The 22,798-nt window shown below is 40.3% G+C and overlaps 1 protein-coding gene across 6 annotated transcripts in view; it reads left to right on the plus strand.

The window, feature by feature from the left end:
- The first annotated feature begins 21,122 nt into the window (after positions 1-21,122).
- SYTL5 (synaptotagmin like 5) overlaps positions 21,123-22,798 on the plus strand; it is a 230,821-nt gene continuing 229,145 nt past the window's right edge. For all 6 annotated transcript variants that reach the window (XM_058535634.1, XM_058535632.1, XM_058535635.1 and 3 more), the window contains exon 1: positions 21,123-21,298. The gene's annotated coding sequence lies outside the window, so the exon portion shown is untranslated. The remainder of the gene's footprint in view (positions 21,299-22,798) is intronic.

The following is a 22,798-nucleotide window of genomic DNA, read 5'->3' on the forward strand; positions in this document are numbered from 1 at the left end:
ATGTCTCAATAATTTGATTACTTATAATCAACTAATTTTGAAAGAGGAGGAGGTTTTCTAGCAAAAGCGTTAATTAGTGTCTTGTTTTAGAAAACTGGAATTATTAAGGAAGCAGCCTGTGTATATAGGTTTAGCTGTTTTAGCAGAGACTAAATAACAATGGCTTTAACAAGAAGGAAAGTTTATTTCTCTTCCATATGAAAGTCCAAGCTGATAAATAGAACAGAAGGGTAAAGAAGCCCTGGTCAACAAAGTTATCAAGAGATTCTCATTCCTTTCTTCTTGCTGCTCTCCCAACCCCTAGGATGTTTTCTTCATCCTCAGAGTCAAAGGAAGCTTATCTTCATCACATCTGTTTTAATCCATCAGGAAAAGAGAGAAAAGGAAATAGAGGCCAGAAATCTTCCTTTTAAGGATGTGACCCAAGAGTTGAGCACCAGAACATTGTAGCCACACCCAGCTGCAGGGGGTCTGTGAAACGTAGTCTTTAGCTGGGTGGCTACCCAGTTTAAAAGTGGAGGTTTGTAGTACTCAAAAAAAAAAAGGAAAGAATGAATATTGGGGACATTTAGCAGTCCAGGGCACAGTCTATTCTCTGGCCACCCAAGTATCCATGAATACCACTTCCCTCAGGGAAACAACCCAAAGAGCCATGCAGGTACTTGAATTCAAAATCCAGCATCTCTGGGTGATGCATAGTTCTGACTATCAGGTTTGGATGTGACTTCTCATGGTCTGGCAACCTATAAACGTAAAGTCAAATGATCAGCCTCCCCATCATCTAATATAGCATAGTGAGGATGGATAGGATAACCACACTGAAAGCTCCCTTCTGGAGAAGGGAAGCATGGGAAACACATGACACTCATTGTCCATGGCAGTTATCAAATTCTGCTGCACAGCAATTGTGAAAAGTTCCTGCCTGGCAGTGGAGTGCCACCCAGGTTCTACTCTGGGAGTAACTCCCTTCTCTGTTATTCTGGAGGGCCATATTTGAAATGGGTATTGGAAAGTAGACTCTTCCTGGGGTTTTCAATTTTTTTGTGTGTGTGTGAGGAAGATCAGCCCTGTGCTAACATCTGCGAATCCTTCTCTCTTTTTGCTGAGGAAGACTGGCCCTGAGCTAACATCCATGCCTCATCTTCCTCCACTTTATATGGGACGCTGCCACAGCATGGCTTGTCAAGTGGTGCATCGGTGCGCGCCCGGGATCCGAACCGTTGAACCCCTGGCCAGCGCAGTGGAACGCACGCACTTAACCGCTTGCACCACCGGGCCAGCCCAGTTTTTTATAGCCCAATTTCTACTGGTACAGATTTGAGGGACTAGGGGTTGTTTTAGGGTTTAAATAGGGTTTGACATTATAATGCTGCCAAAAAATAGAAGACCACTAGTTGATTTGTTTTCAATCAATTTCATGTAAAAGTAACCACGGACAAGCAGTTCTTAAATTTGCCAACATTTACTTTTATTTATTAACCTCTATGTTCAACCTTGTCCTTTCCTCAATTATTTTTCTTCTTCCTCAGTATAATGGTGGCTACCTTGAAGACACGTGGAACAGTGAGCTTGGGAGAGAAGGCAAAACCCTTAATCTGCTGGTTTGGCTTCTATTGCCTGGCCAAAAACAATCATGTGAGATGCTCTTAAGAAAGGCTTGGAGCCACAGTCTTATCTCTGTGGTGTTGGGAGTATGGAAGCAGTTGGTTTTTCCAAACATGCAAAACCTTAAATTATCAGATTCTCAATTAGTATAGATTGTAGGCTATAGTCTTAAAGCATCCCTTAGCAGAACTGTATTTCCTTTCACCTTTGTTTGCAAACTGGTTAACTTTTGCCTGTGTTTAGTTCTTGACTGTAGTACTTTGCTAAAAGAAGACAAGAAATACCAACACAGTGACTTTTGTAACCACTTCCCCATGAGCACAGCAGGCAAATGGCCTGCCTTCAAATGCCCTGACGACAGGTTTACCAAATGTTTGTTATGACATAATAAGGGTCACCATCTATCCAGCCTGCCTTATCTGTTCCCTCACTGCCTGCTGCCCGAAGTGCTAGGCAAATAGCACGTATTTCAGAATCTGTTAAGTCAGTCCTGCTTCTGGTAGTAATCTCAGTGTTAGTTTGCTTGGCTACTTTAACAGAGACCAGACAACAATGATTTTTTAAAAGATAGACAATTTATTTCTCTCACAGAAAAGTCGGACCTGGGAGGTAGACTGAGGAATAGGGAAACTCTGCTTTTTTTTTTTTTTAATTTTTTGTTTATTGCAGTAACATTGGTTTATAACATTGTATAAATTTCAGGTGTACATCATTATACTTCTATTTCTGCATAGATTACATCATGTTCAGCACCCAAATACTAATTACTACCCATCACCACACACATGTACCGAATTATCCCTTTCACCCTCCTCCCTCCCCCCTTCCCCTCTGGTAACCACCAATCCAATCTCTGTCCCTATGTGTTTGTTTATTGTTGTTATTATCTACTACTTAATGAAGGAAATCATACGGTGTTTGACCTTCTCCCTCTGACTTATTTCTCTGCTTTAAAATGTCATCCAGGGACCCAGCTTTCTTCTCTCTTTTTGCTTTACCATCCCCTCGGATGTTGTCTTCATCTGTTTGGTTAAAAGTGGCCCACTATCACTTTGTGCTCTGGACTACAGAAACAGGAAAAGGGGAAGTGGAAGGCAAGAAGCTTCCTTTTAAGAATGTGACAGACGTTTCAGACATTATTTCCACTCAATGGAACTGGTTCGCACGGGCTTGCACCAGCTCACAAGAGGAAATTGTTAAATTTTCAAGAATTTTGTGAGCTGCCTGTTAAACACAGCTATTATTATATTCAATTATATAAATATATATATAAATATATATTTATATAATTGAATATAATAATATATATTTTATATAAATATATTCAATTATGTAAATTTACCATTAAACAAATTATATTAAAAGGTAAATATTCAGGGCCGGTCCCATGGCTTAGTGGTTAAGTGCACGCACTCCGCTACTGGTGGCCCGGGTTCGGATCCTGGGCATGCACCGACGCACTGCTTCTCTGGCCATGCTGAGGCTGCGTCCCACATACAGCAACTAGAAGGATGTGCAGCTATGACATACAAATTTCTAGTGGGGCTTTGGGGGAAACAAAACGTAAATATTCAAAGCTTATCTTTTCTTAGTTATTTTACTATTATCTATGCTATTAATGTTATTTGCATCAATGTTATCTGTATGGTTGGAATACTACATAATGGTGCTACTGCACAATTTGCTACTGCAAATCTCTTCCCAACTCTGCATTCAGTGACATTGTGTCTTGAAATCAGATATGGTGGGAATATTTACACCATAGAAATCAGCAAATGCTACAAATCAGGGCTCCTCACCACCACCACTCGAGAGCTGGTAGTTAAACATTTACTTCCACTATATCTCTTTGGCCAGAATTTACTCATACAGCCACATCTAGCTGCAATGGAGACTAGGACAGGTAGTCTCTGGCTGGGTGGCCAAATGCCCACCTATAACTCAGGGATTCTATTATGAAGAAAGGGAGAACGCACACTGGGGGACAATAAGCACTCTCATGTTTTGATGTAGAAGAGCTAGCTCTGGACAGGTTTCTAGAACTGAGATCCACTCTGTCAGTAGTTCATTAGCAGAGATGGTAATAAACGCAAAATAGAGATTTTAGTACTTGTCTAGTCCACCATCTCAGGGTTAGTGAAAATTAGTAATTTCAGTTTGTACTAGTACACTGAGCACATAAAACAAGCCTCCCTGTCCTGTGTCCAGCTCCTAGAAACTGCAAAAAATATTTAATAATATAAATAAACCTATAAATGTGCGGGAAAACAAGAAAGTGAGCCCTTTGCACCTCCAGAAACTATGAGGAATCGCTGAGAGGAAGAAAAATGATATAGGATTTAAGAATGTACCTAAAACTCAAAATATGCCCAGGGGACTGGGGCTTTGAAATGTGGAGGCCACCCACAGAGAACTCTAAACCTGGCTCCACTTGTAGAGAAATCCTCAGTGCAGTTCTTATACAGTGAAAGTCTTGTTTTAAAGTTTGAGTTTTGAGTCTATGGGTATTTTTTTCAACTGATATACCAAGCTACAATTTAGAGCTTAATAGAGACTCCTAAGGCAAGAAAAGATATGGCCAGTGACTAGATGCAATGCTTATCTTACATATTTGCTTGCAGAGTAAACATCCACGCAAGCTGTTTGCTCTTTCTACATTAAAGTGTAATGAGGATGTTTGGAGTACGTAATACGGTCAGGGGCTTGTTTTATGCATATAGGACTTATATTAAATGAGCATTCTATCCAAACATTTTATCTTTTAAATCATGTAAGAACCAAGAGCAAAAAAGCCAGAAGTAAAAATATTCCCAGGATGGTGGATGTTAAACTGCTTACTTCCTCCTAACAAAAACATAAAAATGGTAGGTATCTATTTTTAGCAGCATTTTCCACAGGAGATCAGAAAAGCCATTATAGGGTTATGGATGAATTCTTGGTGTTTGATGATAAGAATGACTAATGCTTCTACGGATTTAACAGAGCTGGAAAGGGCTGTGCAGATAAACAATACTTTAGGCTGTTGGACATTCAGATTCTGGAAGGAAGGAATATAAAATTACAAAATTATTTTTAAATGATTTATCCATTTCTCATTTTTTGATCATTAGACACATTCTTGTAATAATATTAATTGAGCACCTACTATATGTAAAGTGCCACTAAGCTCTAAAATAAACACAAAGATGCCCTCGAGGAGCTTGCAATCTAGAAGGGAATAAAAGAGAGATAGCTCACCTCAACTTTTTATAAAAGTATTGAGGGTAAGGACATATTGACTGTCCCATCTTTAAAACAGGTGCTGTCTTTCTCAACAAGTTGGGAATGCCTAAGTTAGGAGATCTATAATACTAGGCAGGAGATCTGAAAGTCCTCAATTTCTTTGGTATTCAAAGAGCACAGCCTGAATGCCCTAGTTTAGAGGGAGAGATCAATCCTTTACAATAAGCCTGCTTTTCCCCTAAGCTGGCAGAATTAGCGTAGGAGGGAGAGCGGATAAGACTGAACTGACAATTTTCCATAAACACTTTGAAACCTTGCTATCAGCTATGACACGAACCAATTTTAGGAATGTAGGTGCATTCCCAGCCTTTTTCCTTCTTTCACCTTTTGAGAATCCTGGGTTGTTGGACCACTGATGCTAGAGTATTAGGTACAGAGAATTAGAGAAAGGGAAAACACTAAATTTATTTACATATGAAAGGGTATAGAGCCACTCCCGGAAGATGAGAATAATCTGGAAAGGCTGGAGATCTATGTGAGAGAGGCACTGAGGAGATTCATGAGAGAGAGGAGAAAGACTGGAGGAAGCTACCACAAATGAACAAGCAGAGTGATGCCTAAAAGAGAACTTGGGGGAAGTTTTGCTCCCTGGTGACGTGTAATTCTTCTTTACTGCTTCGTGAAGAGACATCAGGAAATGTTTACACGGCTTTACAAGGCTTTTTTGAATCAGACTTCTGTTTGTGTGTGTGTTTTGTTTGTTTTAGATGTCACTCCACTACAATATGGGCCTTAAGCAAGGGGTAAAAATGGTCATGTTACTTGAGGATAAAGGGGAAAGCCATCAAGTTGGAAATATAATGCCATTTTACTCCAAGCCAAAGAGTGAAGTCCTTCATATTTCTCCCTCTTTTCCTGTTCTTTTTTCACTTTCTTGCTTCTACAGGTGGGGTAGTGAAAAGTGCTGTGGGCCAGGAACCAAGTGGTTTGGACTAGAGTTCTTAGTTCCATTTGTTAGGCCATGGGACAAGTTACTTCACTTTTCAGAGCCTCCCTTTCCTCATATGTGAAATGGACATGACAGTACTTGCTCGCTATCTCACAGCATCGTGGGAGTTGAGAGTGTGAAACCTTCTTGCAGAGCATGATGGAAATGTAAGTGACTGCTATTTTATCTTCCGTTTCCTGAGGGCCTTGCTGTAATAGTGTTCTCTATCTTATTAGTTGGTACAACCTGCCCTTCCTTCCAACAGGTAGTTGCATCTTTATATAGAGGACTTCTAAAGATTAAACATGATCTGAAGCCCAAAGGAATGGTGGAATTTCAGCACAAAACAGATAGTGGTGGGAAGGTGGAAATGGAAGCTATTTGTCAAATAAATCACATAGGTAGCTGCTTTCTTACTTGAGGACAAAACTAAACATAACATATTACTCCCATGTTTAATCTTTCCATTTCAGATTTAATTTTGCTTTAAAGAATGGTATCAATTTTCTGCTTGAACAATAACTCTCTTCCCTCTCACTTCTCCAGGCCCATTTTTAGCCTTATGTGATAAATTGACAACCTTTCTCAGAATTTGACTTTTCAGAGCATTACTCTCTATAAGTATATAGAAAATTAACCTTGTGTTGTTTAAATTATGCCTTTGCAGCCTAATACTAGATTATTTACTGTAATTGAAACATAAGTTTCAAATCTAGATGAAAACAATTAGGAGAAATGATTTAACTTTTTTTTTTCAGATTTAACAGTTGATACTGGACAAAATCCAGGATTTTTATACTGGAAATGCTATTAAAAAAAATAATACCTCAACTTGGGTCTTCTAAGGTGAGTTAATGTTGTAATACATAGGAGAGGGAATGGAAAATTACTGAGAAAGAAGCCCAAAAAAATAAAATGTAAAGTAGTGGGAATTACAAGTAGTTTTGATTTGTTTATTTATAGTTTTATGGCTTTAAAAAGTGAGACTGTATAAATTAAAAAATCACGAGAAAACTAATTCCATTAGAAATAAAATGCGAGTAAGAGATCTATTTTATAATTTTCAGAGAGTTAACTGAATCTCCTAGGATTAGTGGATTTAAGAACTGGCTTTAGCAACTGTTTGGGCCAAATTCTTCATTTTCTGGATGAGGTTATTGAGGTCAGAGAGGTCCAGTGCCTTGCACAAGCTCACACAAAGAATAAGTTGGCAGATCTGAACACGGAATTTGAGTTTCCTGCTGTTTCATCCAATATTTATTCCACTACGCCCCCAATCAATTCCACATATCCATCTTCATAGCCTATTAAAGACAGGAGATGTGGCAAGCTCTCTGTTAGTATTTTTTTATGTTGTTAAGTATAGCTGTATTTTGTAATTCAAACTATACTGCACAATGATAAACACTTCTCTACTACAAGTGTCAAGACAGAAGATAGAAAGGCAGGGTGCAGGGCAGCTGTCTTGCTAGCCTTGGTGGTGGAAGGAGATAGCTCTGCCATGTGCCCTGGGAGTGTTACTGGAAGCTCAGCATAGAGACTATTCCTCCAACTCTTCCAAACATTCTGTGAGCTTCTTTATATTCCCTTACAATTCCCTTCCTGCTTAAACTAGATTCTGAAGTCTGAAACCTAGAGCCTGTCAAATAAACCTGCCTAAAGCATCACAGCCAGTAAAGGGCAGATCTAGGGCTTGAAGTCAGGTCTGACCCTCTAAGTTGACCCTCTAACCTCTTTGATTCTAAGGTCTTAGAAAGAAAAGGGAAAGGTCTACCCTGATCTTATTCCAGAGTGAATTTCTTTACTTTTCAGAACCAATTATACCCATAAATAGAGAGGCCTTGGGAAGTGAAAATCTCTAATCAGACACTTCATTGCAAGGATCATGGGTTCCACCAAAAGAACAGGAGTTATGAGCAGGACAGAAAAGGACATTTGCTGATTTCTTTGTCAATGCTGCATCAAGGGAAACTTAGAGTCCTAGATGTTAAAGGAAAGACATTAGGCTGGCAGAGGTTACTGAATTAACTACAGCAGCAAAGAGTAGTAAGCAGACCCTGCTAGTAGCGGGACTGTTTCTGCAGAATTAGTAACAAGAACTGTAAGTGACCTGGAGAATACTCACTGAAATGTTGAGATAACTGAGGCCCCCTGGGACTTCAGGTTGCAGCATTTGGCTTGTTGCAGATTATTTAGTGGAATTAGACTTCTTTATCATAAAAGTCCCTTGTGTTGTAGTGTGGCCAGGGCTCTTTCAGGTTTGGGATTTGGTGCCGGTGTACTGAGAAGTTCAGTGGAGACAACTCTCTAGGTTTCTTAGCTCGTACTAAAAAAAAAAAAATAAAGAAAAAGAAAGAAAAGTTAAGTTGACTCACAGATATTATTAATCCTAGAGTTATTTTTAGATGATACATAGATTTTAATGTTTTCACAATAAGGTCATATAAAGCCAAATAACTCCTGGATGTGGAATGAGCTTGTGTTTGGGAGTAATCATACAAAGAGTATTAGAAACATCGAAAAGCAAAGTGCAATTTGCCTAATAACAGCCCACCCAGTGGAAAAGAATTGCTTTAACTTCTCTTGGGTGCTTTAATCTCAATTTTGACAAAATGAATGCCTGTTGGCAATTTAACAGTTCCTTGGTTTTTAGCTGAAAGAAAATTGAATAAATGGAGTGCTGTTAATGCTTGAGGTAAATATGCAGTCTTGCAGGACTGGAATTAACTTGTTTTCCAAATAGATAAAAATATATCATAATTATACTTCATTTAGATTTTTTCCTGCATTATTTTATCTTCATTATGTTATACTGATGCCTGATATACCCAAACCTATTTGTATATTGGTCTTACCACTGTGAGAGAAAATTAAATGAGATCACACGTCTTCTTAAGTTTTGTATTTTTATTTTGCTCTGTGTAAGAATCATCCAAACACACTCCAATTAAAAATGGTCAAAGGAGCTAAATAAACATTTCTCCAAAGAAAATATACAAATGACCAATTAGAACATGAAAAGGTGCTCATCACTTATCATTAGGAAAATTTTAATCAAAACCACAATGAGATACCACTTCACACCCACTAGGAGGGCTATAATTTAAAAAAACAAACAGAGGCCAGCTCCATGGCATAGTGGTTAAGTTCAGGGCCCTCTGCTTCGGCGGCCCAGGTTCACAGGTTCTGATCCCTGGTGCAGACACACACCACTCATCAAGCCATGCTGTGGCGACAACCCACATATAAAATAAAGGAGGATGGGCACAGATGTTAGCTCAGGACCAGTCTTCCTCAAGCAAAAAGAAGAAGATTGGCAGTGGATGTTAGCTTACGGCCAATCTTCCTCACCAAAAAATAAACAAACAAACAAAAAACCAAACAGATAGTAACAAGTACTGATGAGGATGTGGAGAAATTGGAGCCCTCATAAGTTGGTTAAACATAGAGCTACCTTATGATCCAGCAATTCCACTCCTAGGTATACACCCAAGAAAGATGAAAACATGTTCACACAAAAACTTGTTCATAAATTTTCATAGAAGCATTAATCATAATAGTCAAAAAGCAGAAATAATCAAAATGTCCATCAACCAATAAATGGATAAACAAAATGTGATATGTCAATACAATGGAATATTATTATGCAAAATAAATGAAGTATTGATACATGTATGAACCTTGAAAACATTACGCTAATTGAAAGAATCCTCACAAAAGACCCTATATTGTATGATTCCATTTATGAAACATCCAAAATAGGCAATTAAGTACAGACAGAAAGTTGATTATTGGTTGCCTGGGGCAGAAGGATTGGGGGAAAATGGGGAGTGACTGCTAATGGTTATGGAGTCTTTTTTTAGAGTGATGAAATGTTCTAAAATTGGTTGTGGTGATGGTTGCACAACTCTGTGAATATAGTAAATACTATTGAATTGTACACTTTCACTGGGTGAATTGCTTGCTATGTAAGTTATAGCTCATATATTATATCTCATTTATATTATATTAAATATAAATGTATTTATATTATATTAATATCTCATTATATCTGATATATATGTATATATACATATGTGTGTGTATGTATATATATATATATATATGTATGTATGTATACTTGAATAATCTAAAGGACTTTCTGTGAGTGTATATGTTTTAAGGCAAATGTCACAGGTTTACCTATAAAGAAAAATAACATGGTTCTCTTTATCCCTCCTGGGCCTCTTGGCAATACTTTCAAGCTGTCTGTTAGCATCGCCTTACATTTTCTGGGCATCTGGTAGATGCAGGGAAAAGAAAATCTAGGAGCAAGGAATGCTTAGGGAGAAAAGTATGCATGCTAAACTTGCCCCAAATTGTTGGTCTCTTTGGAAAAGTAAGATGTGGGTGAAATATATGCAGCAACTTATGTTGTGGTTTAATTCAACAACTATACTTGAGCCCCTTAATCAGCGTTGCACTGAGGCAGGAACTGTGGGGAAACAAAGACATATCAGACAGAGAGATTCCTGTCTAACTGATTAACAGTGCATGAATGGATGGAAGTCAACTACCAATCTGAGAACTAAATGTCATGCAAGCCATAGATATACCAAGGATGAAGGGGGAATTTAAGTAAAGCAATAAAGAACAGGTTTCCCTCTGGCTAGATAAATAACAGCAAAAGGGCAAAGTTTTATTCAGTGAATGTAAAGCACATGACGTTGGAGCTGGTCACATAATAAAGCAATTTCTCAGACAAATTGATTGCCAGTATGTGTCAAAGTTTTATTCAAACTTGTAGCAAATGAAGGTAAAGAATCTTTCTGGAATAGGATTATTTACATTTTTTTTTGAAGTATAACATACACACATTTATATACATCAATCTTAAATGTACAGCTTGATGAATTTTTACACTTGTATAACCACAATCCAGATCATGGTACAGAACATTCCCACCACTCCAGAAAGCTTCCTCATGCCTCTTCCCAATCGATACTACTTTTTCTCACCCAGGTAATGACTGATGAGTTTTGCCTGTTCTTGAACTTCATACAAATGAAATCACACTATATGTTCTTTTTTTTTGTGCCTGGCCTTCTTTTGCTCTACAAACAATGCCTGTGAGCATCATCCGTGTTTTTGTGTGTAGCAGTAGTTCATTCCTTTTTATTTCTGTGTAATATTCCATTGTATGGATATACCACAATTTACTTGTTGATTTACCCGTTATTGAACATTATAGTTGCTTCCAGTGTTTGGCCATTAGAAATAATGCAGTTGTGACCCATTTTGTGCAAGTATTTTGGTGGAATGTGCACTGATTTCTCTTAGGAACATACCCAGGAATGGAATTGCTGGGTCATAGGGTTTGCATAAGCACAGCTTTTGGAGGTACTGCCAAATAGTTTTCCAAAGTGGTTGTACATATTCACACTCAGCAATGTATGAGAGTGCCATTAGAAGAGATTTTTTTTAACAGGGTGAGAGTGTGGTTAGATACTGATGTTAAACTAGGTAATGGAAAGAAGGTCTGGTTCTAGGATACAGACAAGAAAGATGGTTGGTGGTGTGGTTAATGCATTGTGAGTGTAAATTTAACTTCCCAGACAGGGCTCTAAATCTTATCAACATTTATCAGAAAAGTGCTCAAACATTTTTATCAGAAATGTAAATACTTTCCAGGAGAGGTTGTTAATAACATCCTCAAAAAGTTCTGCTTCAGTCCACCTTTGCTAAGGTTTGAGAAAATTTTGGTTCCCGCAGATCTAGGTTCAATGCCAGATATGCCGTTAGTAATTTTATGACCTTTGGTGAATTTAAACTCTTTGTGCCTTTGTTTCCTTAGCTGTAAGATGGGGGCAATAATATCTACCTCACAGGACTAGTCAGAGTTTTAATGCCTGGCACAGAGCAAATGTTCAATTAATTCTAATTTCCTTCCTCCTTCCCTCCCTCCCACCCTTCCTTCCTTCATTCTTTCTTCCTTTCTTTTTTCTTCTTTGAGATGTCAAGTAAGTTGATAAAGAATAATGACAGCATTACGCCCTTATAATTATCTTAGCAAACAAAAAAGTCTAGAGTGACATTGGAGAAAGTGGGAGGGTGGAGGATGGTTGGAGAAGAGAAAAGAATAAAAAATGTAGGAGGGCAAGACATCCTGTCCCCATCCTTAAAATAAAGTTCTCCATAATAACGCTGACATTGGGGGTGGGGAAGTGGTGAGCAGAATAGAACACTTGATATTCTCAAAATTCAACCTCGTTGTCTATATCAATATTAAGCACACACATACACACTAGAAAATAGACTGATTCAGCCTTAATGATATACTATAAGTAGATTCACATTGAACTGAAAATATGTTCATGTGAAAATATATCAAAATTAAAATCTCATTTGCATATATAATATCGGTTAGAGCAAATGTTCATTGCATGATAATGCTCCCTCTAGGAGAGGCCATTAGGTTGATTTGCATTCATTTAAATGTTCATGTGAGACGTTGATTTTGTCTGTGCAATTATTAAGGTAGTTAATCCATTGTGCTATTAAAACAGTTAAAAGACTGCACAGAAGCTGTAACACACAAATGCAGCAATTGATGGGCCAAGTGGAAGGAAAGCTTATCACATAAATAGACACCTTTTCTTCAGTGTGGACAAAGCAACTGAAACTAATCACTGCACACAAATCTCTCTGCATCCAGTGTTATTCTTGTGGCAGGGATTCACAAATAAATGGAGAGTCATTTTTACAATAAGGGAAATAAATAAGTAAATTACGTGATATGTTAGAAGGTGTGGTAGATTGCAAGTATGGCCACAAATTCTTCCCCTTCCTATTTGCATACCCTTTACCATGTTATTTTGCAGTACAACTTTGCAGCTCCTCTTACCAAGAATTAAAGTCTATTTCTCAACCCCTTAAATCTAGGCTGGCCATGTGACTTGCTTTGACCAATAGGACATTAGCAAATAAGACACAAACACAAGCAAGGTTTGAAAAGTGCAAGCTCACTGGGGCTTACTGCTCTTCGAACCCTGCAGCCACCGTGTGAATGAATCCAAGGAAGACTGCTGGAGGATGAGAAAGCTATGTGGAAGAGAGCAGAGGTCCCTCAGCCTGCCAACCACTAGAAATGTGAATGAGGCCATTCTGTATCATTCAGCCATCAGCTGACCTGCCAGCTGACCACAGATGCATGAGCAAACCCAGAAGAGATCAGCTGAGTCAGTCTAGGCCAGAACTGCCCAACCAACCCACAGTATCATGAGCTAAATAAAATTGTTGTTGTTTTGTTTTGTTTTAGTTGTTAGGAGATGGATCTGCTGAGATTTTCTTTTTTATTGTAGTAAAACACACACAATACAAGATTTACCATCTTGACTATTTTTTTAAAAACAGCTTTATTGAGATATAACACAAAATTTTTGTTTTAAGCCACTAAGTTTTCGGTGTTCTGTTATGCAGAAGTAGCTAAGTGGTGCTGAAGGCTATAAATACTTCAGAGAAAAATAGAGCAGAGAAGGAGGGGATAGAAGTGTATATGTGCATGTGTGTGTGGTGGGGTGTTGTGATTTTAAGTAACTTTGTCAGGAAAGGCTTTGCTGAGCAGATAACATGTGAGTAAACATTTGAAGGAGATATGGAAGTGATTCATGTGGTTATTTAAGAGAAGAACCTGCCTTGCAAAGAGAAGAGTAAATAGAAATTCACGAGGCATAGTGTGTCTGGCTTTTTTGAAGAAAAGCAAGGAAGTCAGAGCATCTGGAGCACTGTAGGAGATGAGGGTGGAGAGAAAACAGGAGGCCAAATATTCCAGGAGTTCCCTATTAACATCTGGGAAGAAACTTCCAATATATAGGAGGTGGCACCCGCACGGCTTGCCATGTCTGATGATGCTAATGAATCAATCCAGAGGTAGAAAACTGACACAAGCTGGGCCAATCAGGTTCTTCCTCCTGGAAATTTGAAACTTAGGACACAGAGACGCAGAGATTGGAAGGTGTTGGAGCTGATCCAAGAGACCTGGGATCCACACCCAGCTCTAGTTGTTGAATTTCTGGAGCTGGCCTGCTTTTGAGTCTGTGGAACATCCCTGAATCTTTACAATGAATTTGCTCTAACACTCAACCTTTTTTCTTAAATAAGGCAAAGTTAATTTCTGTTGCTTGCAAATAAAAGAACCTTAACTAATATAGTCATCTTGTGATTTCTCTCTTGTTGTTTAATATACGCTTTCTCTTCTGAAATGGATTATTAGTTTCTTAGAGACAGGAATAACTTCTTCAATTTATTTTGTATCTTTCTTCTACCCAGCTGTGCTTATAGGACAAGATAATAAGAGCTAGGCATTCATTCAGTGTCTATAATGTGTCAAGCACTGTGCTAAGTGACAAGTTAGGTGGTGTGATGTACAGGCTGCAGAAAAGCATTCCTGCTCAGAAAGTGTTCCTTATCCCATCAGGCCAGAAGTGACAAAATGGGTCACATTTGGGGTTAAAATTCTTATTAAAATGCAAATGTTTTGCAAATGTGAGTATGGATAACATGACATGAATTCATTAATGTACATCAGTACATACTAATTTACCAGGAAAAAAAACAACAAACAAACCTCTGTGAGGGCAAGACCTGTGGCTACTCGTCTTTCCATCTCAAGTACTTCCCACAATGCCTGACACACAATAGGTACTCAAATAAAAAGTTATCAAATGAATTGGATGAATGAAAAGAGTGAGACATCAGAGAATGAGTCCAGCTAGAATAGGTTAAATACATAGAATGACCCACTCTTGACTGATGTATATGAATCTTATTGTATGAATTTTATGATTCTTCTGATTTGTAGGGGTTTCTACATTATAGATTTGCAGTGAGTGAACTTATATGAGAACACTCCTCTGTGTTTTGGAGGTAGGTCTCCCAGGAAGGATGAGATGATAGTTTCAGTTAATAACCCAGACAAGACTGTCAGAGAGGAATGCAGTGGGAGAGCTGTGATGGGTGGCAAAGCAGGATCATGTCCTTTGACTCTAGTTTGAGGACAGAATAGACAACCATTGTGTCAGCCATAGGAAGCTAAAATGTAAACGAGAAACCTGTACAGAGAAGTTGCCTGGTACAATGGGGAAGAACATTGTGGTAGACTACATCAATGGCTCCAATTCATTATATCTTCCTATATAGATGCCCTTTGCCATGTAATTTTGCAGTGCCTTCCCTGGGTGGGGTGCACTTCCCTGTCCCTTGACTTTGAGTTTGGTCAAAGGACTTTATTTGACCAATAGAAGGAGGTAGAAATAGCGCTGTGCCAGTTCTGAGCCTAGCAGGAGGCTTTGCATGTTTCTTCTTGTGTCTTGCCCTTCTACAATTACCGTAAGAAGAGCATGCTAGCACCAGCCTTCTAGTGCCAGATGATAACAGACTCAACGAAGCAGAATCACCTCCAACCAAGCTCAGCCTTCATCAGCTGACTCTCATCTAACCCACAGATACATGAGAGTAAATGATTCTGGTTTTAAACCACTGACTTTGGGGGCAGCATTTTGTGGCTATGGCTAATTGATACAAGCACCAGACTTACAGAAGAATAAACCTTAATTTGAATTCTGGCTCTTTCACTGACTTGCTATGTGCCCAAGGACAAAGCACTTAAACTTTCTGAGCCTCAGTTTTCTCATCAGTAAAGTGAGTATGATAATACTACTTTTTCTTTTAGGGCAGCTAAGAGGAACATCAAAGATCATGTAAAGGTCTTCATAAATAAATACTTCTTTTTTTTTTCTTCCTCGGTATATTATAGGGTTTTCTTTTAAAATTTCACATTGTCTCAACTGTTCTACCCCATGCCAAAGTTTTAATGAGGGAACAGTGGGCCTCTGGGGGCCACAACGGTGATGGTAGCACCTGGCAGATTGAAAGACTCTTAAGAGGAGTAATGAAATTCAAATGGACAAAATCAACACCTCCCCACTTGATGATTCTGCTCTAGTGTTTGGTTCAGTAAGAAACTATTCTCTGATACTTAGAGGGAGGATCTGGAACTATCTTAACCAACCCAGCTGTCCTTGGCCTCCTGGCCACCCTTGGTGGGTCAAAAGCCTAGAGATGAATCAGAAGATAAAAAGAGGTACAGGAAGAGCAAATTCCACCAGCTATCCTAACATGATACCTCCCAACCCCAAGGGTGCTAGATTTAGTGGGCTGGAAACGCAAAAATGCCCAACTCTTAGACCCAGACACTCCAACCACCAGTTATCGCTCCACCTCCGAGCTTACAACACATTCTCTCTCCCCATCTCATTTGCCATTTAATTATGTGATGCCCCATGACACTGGAGTGCTACTCTGTAATTATAACCATGTTATTTCAGTGCCATGTGGCTTCATTTTAATTTTACTTTTCAGACCTTTTCTTTAATCTTGGGCACTGATAAGAATGGAATATTTCCATGACAAAACAGATTTACAGATTTGCAGTCAGCTTGTGATAGTTTAATGCCAAGATGTTATAGAACTATCTACCAGTGAAGAAAGGGTTCAGTGGAATCAGACTTAATGATTAATTGGGCTTTTCAGATTTAAAAAAAATTAAGCAAGACATCAAACAGACTTTATATAATTTACAAGTATTAATAAGTATGTAGGGGAATTCTTATTGCATAATATTCATTTGTTCTCTTAAGCATAACAACTTGGCTTGTCCATACAGAATAGGCTGAATGATATTGAAACAGGTCCTGGTTTCTAGAAGCTAGTATTTAGGGAGTTGAATACACACACACACACACACACACACACACACACACACACACACAATGGGGAGGCTTTATCTCTTTTATTTAGGGCCATATTCCTAATGCCTAGAACAGTTCCTGGCATATAATAGGCAAATATGCACTCAAATACATCTTGAGTGACTACTACATTCCAGAACGTGTTCTAAGCACTAGAAATACTGCTTTGAATAATATAGAAATCCAAGTTCTCATGAAGTTTATATTGTACAAATGGGAGACAGAAAACAAAGAAAGAAATCAATGAATATGATATTTAGTATGTCAGATGGTGATAAGAACTGTGGAGAAAATTGAAGCAGGAATGGGGGACAGGGAGTGCTGGGGGTTAGGTGGGAGAGTCACTATTTTAAATTGGGTAGCTAATGAAGACCACAGGGATAGATAGTCATCTATCTTTGAGGAGAAACCTAAAATTATTGAGAGAGTAAGCCCTGATGATATCTGGGGGAAGAGAATTCTAGGCAGAGGGAAGTCAGTGTTGTAGGCCTTGTGTGTAGGAGGAATATCAAGGAGACCAGTATGAATAGAGTGAACTAGGGAGACAGTGGAAGAGGACAGGTTTAGAGAGATGGCAGGGGTTAGATCATGTAGGGACTTATTGACCATTGTAAGAATCAGGTTTTTACTCTGAGGGAGAAAGACAATGGGAGATTTTGAATAGATGAATGACGTGTTTGGAATTGTATTATTAAAGGATCATTCTACCTACCATGGGGGAATAAATAGACTATAGCGGGAAAAGGGCAAGGAGACCAGTTGGGCTGTTGGTAATAACACAGCAGACATGATGGTGTCTGGACAACGATGATAGCAGTGCAGATTGTGAGAAGTGGTCAGATTCTGGATGTGTTTTGAAGGTAGAAGAGACAGGATTTGCTGATGGATTGGATGTGGAGTGTGAGAGAAAGAGAAAAGTCAAAAATGATCTAAGGATTTTTAGCTTGAGCATCAATACGGATGGAGTTGCATTAAACAACATGGGAGAAGGAGAAGATCTGGGGGAAATATCAAGAGTTGGGTTTTGTACAATGTAAATTTCAGATTCCTGTTAGTCATGCAAGTGAGGATGTTAAGCAGGTGACTGGATAAGTGTCTGGAATTCAGAGGAAATATTCAGACCAGAGATATAAATCTGAGAGTCATTGGCAAATATTTGGAATTTAAAAACATGAGACTAGATTAGATCACAGGTGATTGACAAATATTTGATAGGTAATAAATAAATATACACTATCTCTTCTGCTATGAAACATTTTCTGTACAATTAGCTTAATGCAATTGCAAATAGGGGAACAATGTCAATATAATGTGGAAGTTGTGTTGGAGTATAATTATAACCTTCAGCGTGAAAGGAAAAAGGACTCAACCAAGCTGCTGCAGGAGCCTTTTTAGCTTTATCTTAAGAAAATTAAAAGAGAGGGTCTGCACCCAGGGCTTCCTCCCCAAGGAGGTACACCCTCAGTCTTGCATGGTTCTTGCTTCAGGCAGACTGTGCTTCCTCCCGTGCCCACCTTAATGGTAGCCTCACTGCCTTAGAGCTCCACTTCCATCTGCATCATCTCAGCTCTATCAAGCCAGAATTTCCTCTCTATTGGTTTCTTGCATTTTTAATATCCCCTGAGGCAGCCTCCAGCCATACCAAGCTGTGTGTCTGAGCTGTCCAAGTTATTACCTGAGATATTCATTTTTTGTTTGTTAATGCTCTGCTAATAAAGTTGTATAAGTTTTGAGTGGTCTGCTCCTACTATTTTTTTTCTATAAGCCTTGTTAATTTTTTAAATTGATGTTTTAATAGTTTATAACATTGTGAAATTTTTGGTTGTACATTTTTGTTTGTCTATCACCATATATACGTCTCCCTTCACCCTTTGTGCCCACCTCCCCACTCCCATTGCCCCTGGTAACCACAATACAGTTTTCTCTGTCCATGTGTTGGTTTATATTCCACATATGAGTGAGCCTTGTTAATTTTACTGTGTTATTTTGCAGAATGAGAGATTTTTCAGGGAAATGCCTGTATACATGTAGTTGACATGTTACTTTTGTCCACAACTTTCCTAGCATCTTTTCCTTTAGGAACTGTACCTTCCTTATCAGGTAGGGCTATCAATCTATCAACCACATCCCCACCAAACAGAGATGGGCACGTGACCCAGGATAGCCCATCAGAATACACTACCTACCTGGCCAGGGTGATTGTTTCAGGGATGGACACATGATCCAAGCAGAGCCAATCTCTGGAGCTTTGCTGGAACTATCAGGAAGAACTGGCTTAACTCTGGAGCTGTCTTCGACACTATCTGCCTAAAGAATGATGCCATCACAAGAGAAAGGCAACACGAATTAAGAATCCAAAGTAAATTATTCATCTTCTGTGTATTTCTCCCATTATTATTTTCCTGGAAAACTCCTAGTCTTGTTTTCAAGACTCAATTCAATTGTAATCTTCTGGTGAAATGTTTCATGTCCACTTTCACCTCCTCTGTGGAGGTTTGTGAGCTCCCTTCTCATTCCCACAGCACCTTGTACACATCCCTGCTACAGCATTGTTATGTGACTTTATTTGTTGTCTGCGCCTCCCCTTCCCCCACCCCTTGGTGTATGGCATTCTTGATGACAGCGACTTGGCCTTTTTCATCTCTATATACCTAGGACCTAACACAATGCCTAGTCAATATAATGTGCACATAGAAGGTGCACAGTAAATGCAAGTTGAAATGGATGAAGATATGATTCTAGTAATACTTATGATTGATCATCTTGCATAAAAAGACACATCATCTTGGATACACACACACACACACACACACACATTCTGGGGTAGTATAGGATTTTTGATAGGTAAGAATCTTGATCCAAGTACCTAATGGCTTAAAACAAAAAAGCAGCAAAAGCACTTCATTGAGATTAAACTTGAAAATAAGAGAGCAAGAGAGAATGAAGAGTAGGGGAGACTTTAGAAAAAGAAGAAATAATGTTGGAAAAGAAACACGACCTTATAGACTTAGAGTAGAGGCAGAGAAACTGAGGGAATGATATTATTCAGAAAAGTAGGTATAGATAATGAAGAAAAGTAAAGGAAAATAGATGGGAAAAGATGAAAAGTATAGAGGTAGAGGTGGAAGGCAGAGTAGGAAGGTCCTGGATGTTAGACCTTTGAGCTTTCAATAAAGATTTATTTTCCACTGTGTGTCAGGCTGTGTGCTGGGTTATTGGAACACTGGAATGACTGTCATAGTCTCTGCCCATTGTAGGGGAGATCTAGGTTTATAATGGTGGTAAAAAAAAGCAATGGGATGATAAGAAGTGGTGTATGTTGGGGGCAGATTGCCCATTTTCCTGAAGAGGCAGTAACCTTCCATCCTTTACCAGAGTTGCAGGAAGCATGGCAGCTGAAACGCTGTTCTCAAGTTGGGAAAGTGCTCCACTCTCTCCCCATTCCTGTTTCTTTCTCTCTGAACTCTATAATCCCTCACTCATGCCAAGATGAACAGAATTCTTATTCTATATGCTCTTTCTCCCAGTTTGATATGATGGAGGCAGGACCATGGTCTCTACCCCTAGCAGAAAAAGATAATCTCTACCAGAAAAAGGCCAGGTCCCAAAGCAGAATTCCCAATCCATATTTGCTGGAGATATTACTTCTATAAATCCTGGCACTCTACGGTGCCCTGACTGTCCCAATAAAGCTTGCGTAGGGCCTCGGCAGCTCTTCCAAACCCAAGTCAGAATAGGAGGGTGCCCCCTGGCTCCAGGGTCCCATCATCCCTACTGCACTCTTCCAGGACCCTGGAGGATCTGAGAGGGGAGAGGCTTTTAGCCACCTCCGCGGGGTTGGTGACTCCAAGCAGGTGGGAGTAATTTGTGCACTGGCTGTGGTGGGCAGCAGGGAGACCTCGGGCATAGACACCAACTGTGGGAGGGTCTGGGCATTGCCAAATCCAGCTGGCAGGTGGAAAGTATCTCAGATGGGCAGCCCTGAGGTCAACGAGTCCCTGCAAGGTAAGGGTCTGGGGAGAGGGAGACCTGTGCAAAAGGATACACCTGGGATCTTGAGGAGCCAGGTGCGCCTGTCTCTGAGCTGGGTGGGTTCTGTAGCCACCGCAAGGGGGAGAACGAGGGTGGCAGGGGTGGGGGGCTGTGCAGGGCTGGTTGTGGGTCCTGGGGCCGGCTGTGCAACCTGGAGCCGGCTGGCACAGCCTGAGGGAGGGCCTTGGTAATGCCGTGTCTAGATGGCATGTGGAAGGTGTGTTGAGCTCCGATGGGTAGCCCAGGGACAGCGGGTCCGAAGGTGTCGGGGGGCGGAGGAGAGGGGAGACCCACGACCGAGGCACTCGTGTTGCGGCGGCCAGCGGTTGTCTTGAGGGGCGGGCTATGCTTGGCGCGGCAATGGCTGGGTGGGCTCTGGCGCCGCCGCCTGGGGGCGTCGGGCAGAGAGTCCTGTGGATAGGGGCGGCTGGAGACCGCCTCTCAGCGCTCTGCCCTCGTACCTGCCGGGGGCGGGGAGGGACAGGGGCGCACAGCGCGAGAGGCGGGCGCCAAGCGCGTGAGTCACTCCGCTCTGCTGGGTTAGGAGCAGGACTTCGCCTCCCGCTTGGGGTCTGCATTTCATCTCCAGCTTCAGCCACTCACCCTGAATACTGGCCCCCTCCTGAGGCTGGACCAGCTGCCTTTCCGTCTAGGTGAGGGCCAGGTAAGTTTCTCGTCTTTTGATGCCTCCTGCTTGGGTGACTCGGGGCGGGGGGGGAGGTCTCCCAGTCTGTGTGTCTGTCTGCCGTTGCTTCCTCCCTTTGGTTCTCTCCATTGGAGACAGAAAGTTAAATTTTTAAAACGCAACAGAGACTATCAAATCCATGCTCAGACCCCAAACAAGCCAAACTCTGGAGCCATGTTCTTAATTTCCCGGGTACCTTCAAATGTCCGGATGCAGCGTTTATGGAGCTAGGAATGTTTGATTTGTTTTGTGTGTTTCCCTCCTCCCCCACTTTCTTCCTGGGTGAGTCTTGGGGCAGGGGGTGGGGGGCAAAAAAGGTAGAAAGCTGAGCTGGAATCCTTTGCCAGGGCGGTTTCCTCATTCTCGGCCAGGTGGCAGATGTTGCGCTGTAGCCTGAGTTGGAATCTTGGAACCACCCTCCCCAGCCCAGGACGTAGCAGAGCTGTAAGGTAACTGCAGTTGCTGCATCTCAATCTCCTCACCATTGACTGAATCAAAATGTTCCGGAGGCACGATTAATGTGAATGCCACGATGATACTGAAACAATTTGTTGAAGGACTCTATTGGATATTTTATTTTTAATGTATTGTATTCCAGGAAAATTTTAGGAGACTACTGCTGGTCATATTTTCTCTATTTTCAGAGATGCTTCAAAACCTATTATTTCCCTTGCAAGAAAATCAACGAGGACCTATTTTGTTTCTTATAAGGATTTAACAATGCAAAGTACCTGTTAGTTTTCCTTTTTCTCTACCAGTGTGTGTGTGTGTGTGTGTGTGTGTGTGTGTGTGTAGGGGGGTGTGCTTCCACTAACTGCCTTTAGAAAAATCAATGTGGGGAGTGTGAGACCCCTTTCTCTACCATTAAGAGCAAGTGTTTCTGTGACTATTAAATAGGTACTAATTATTGCTGTCGTTTTTGCTTAAAAGTAGCAGAGGAGAGAACCTCCTGGAATGCGTGCATTTGTGGCTCATGTTGACGACTCATTGCTGTATCAATATTGTTGGTTTGATGCAATGTTAACAGGTGATCTTAATTCACAGCACAGTATTCTTCTGTTCTAGACAAACATCCCTGCTGATATGGGAGGAAAGTACTGCCCCTCTCCCCCCACCAAACCATGTCTTTATCCTGCTTTGTGTGAGAGACAAAGATGGGTGGGGGAAGCTTTTCTGGCAGTTGATTGAGTCGCCTATCATAAATTGCTCTTTCCTGAACTGTCATTTGGTTTATAGTCTGTGATTATAGAAAAGAACGCCCCCTAGGAAGAAAATTAATAAAACCTTACATGTTTAGTCGTATCACACGGATAACTTTTTAGAGTTGAGTGGAAGCTTCAATGATTCTCTTTTCCAAAGCTCTTTCCAGGGAGCCCCCCAAACTGAGTTAGGTTTCTCATCTCTCTGATAATGTGACTCCTCTCATCTGCATATCTCTGTCAGTGCTCACCATCTTGTGACTCTTGTTTTACACACCAG

Source organism: Diceros bicornis, chromosome X (genome assembly GCF_020826845.1).
Source record: "Diceros bicornis minor isolate mBicDic1 chromosome X, mDicBic1.mat.cur, whole genome shotgun sequence".
Taxonomy (NCBI): Eukaryota; Metazoa; Chordata; class Mammalia; order Perissodactyla; family Rhinocerotidae; genus Diceros; species Diceros bicornis.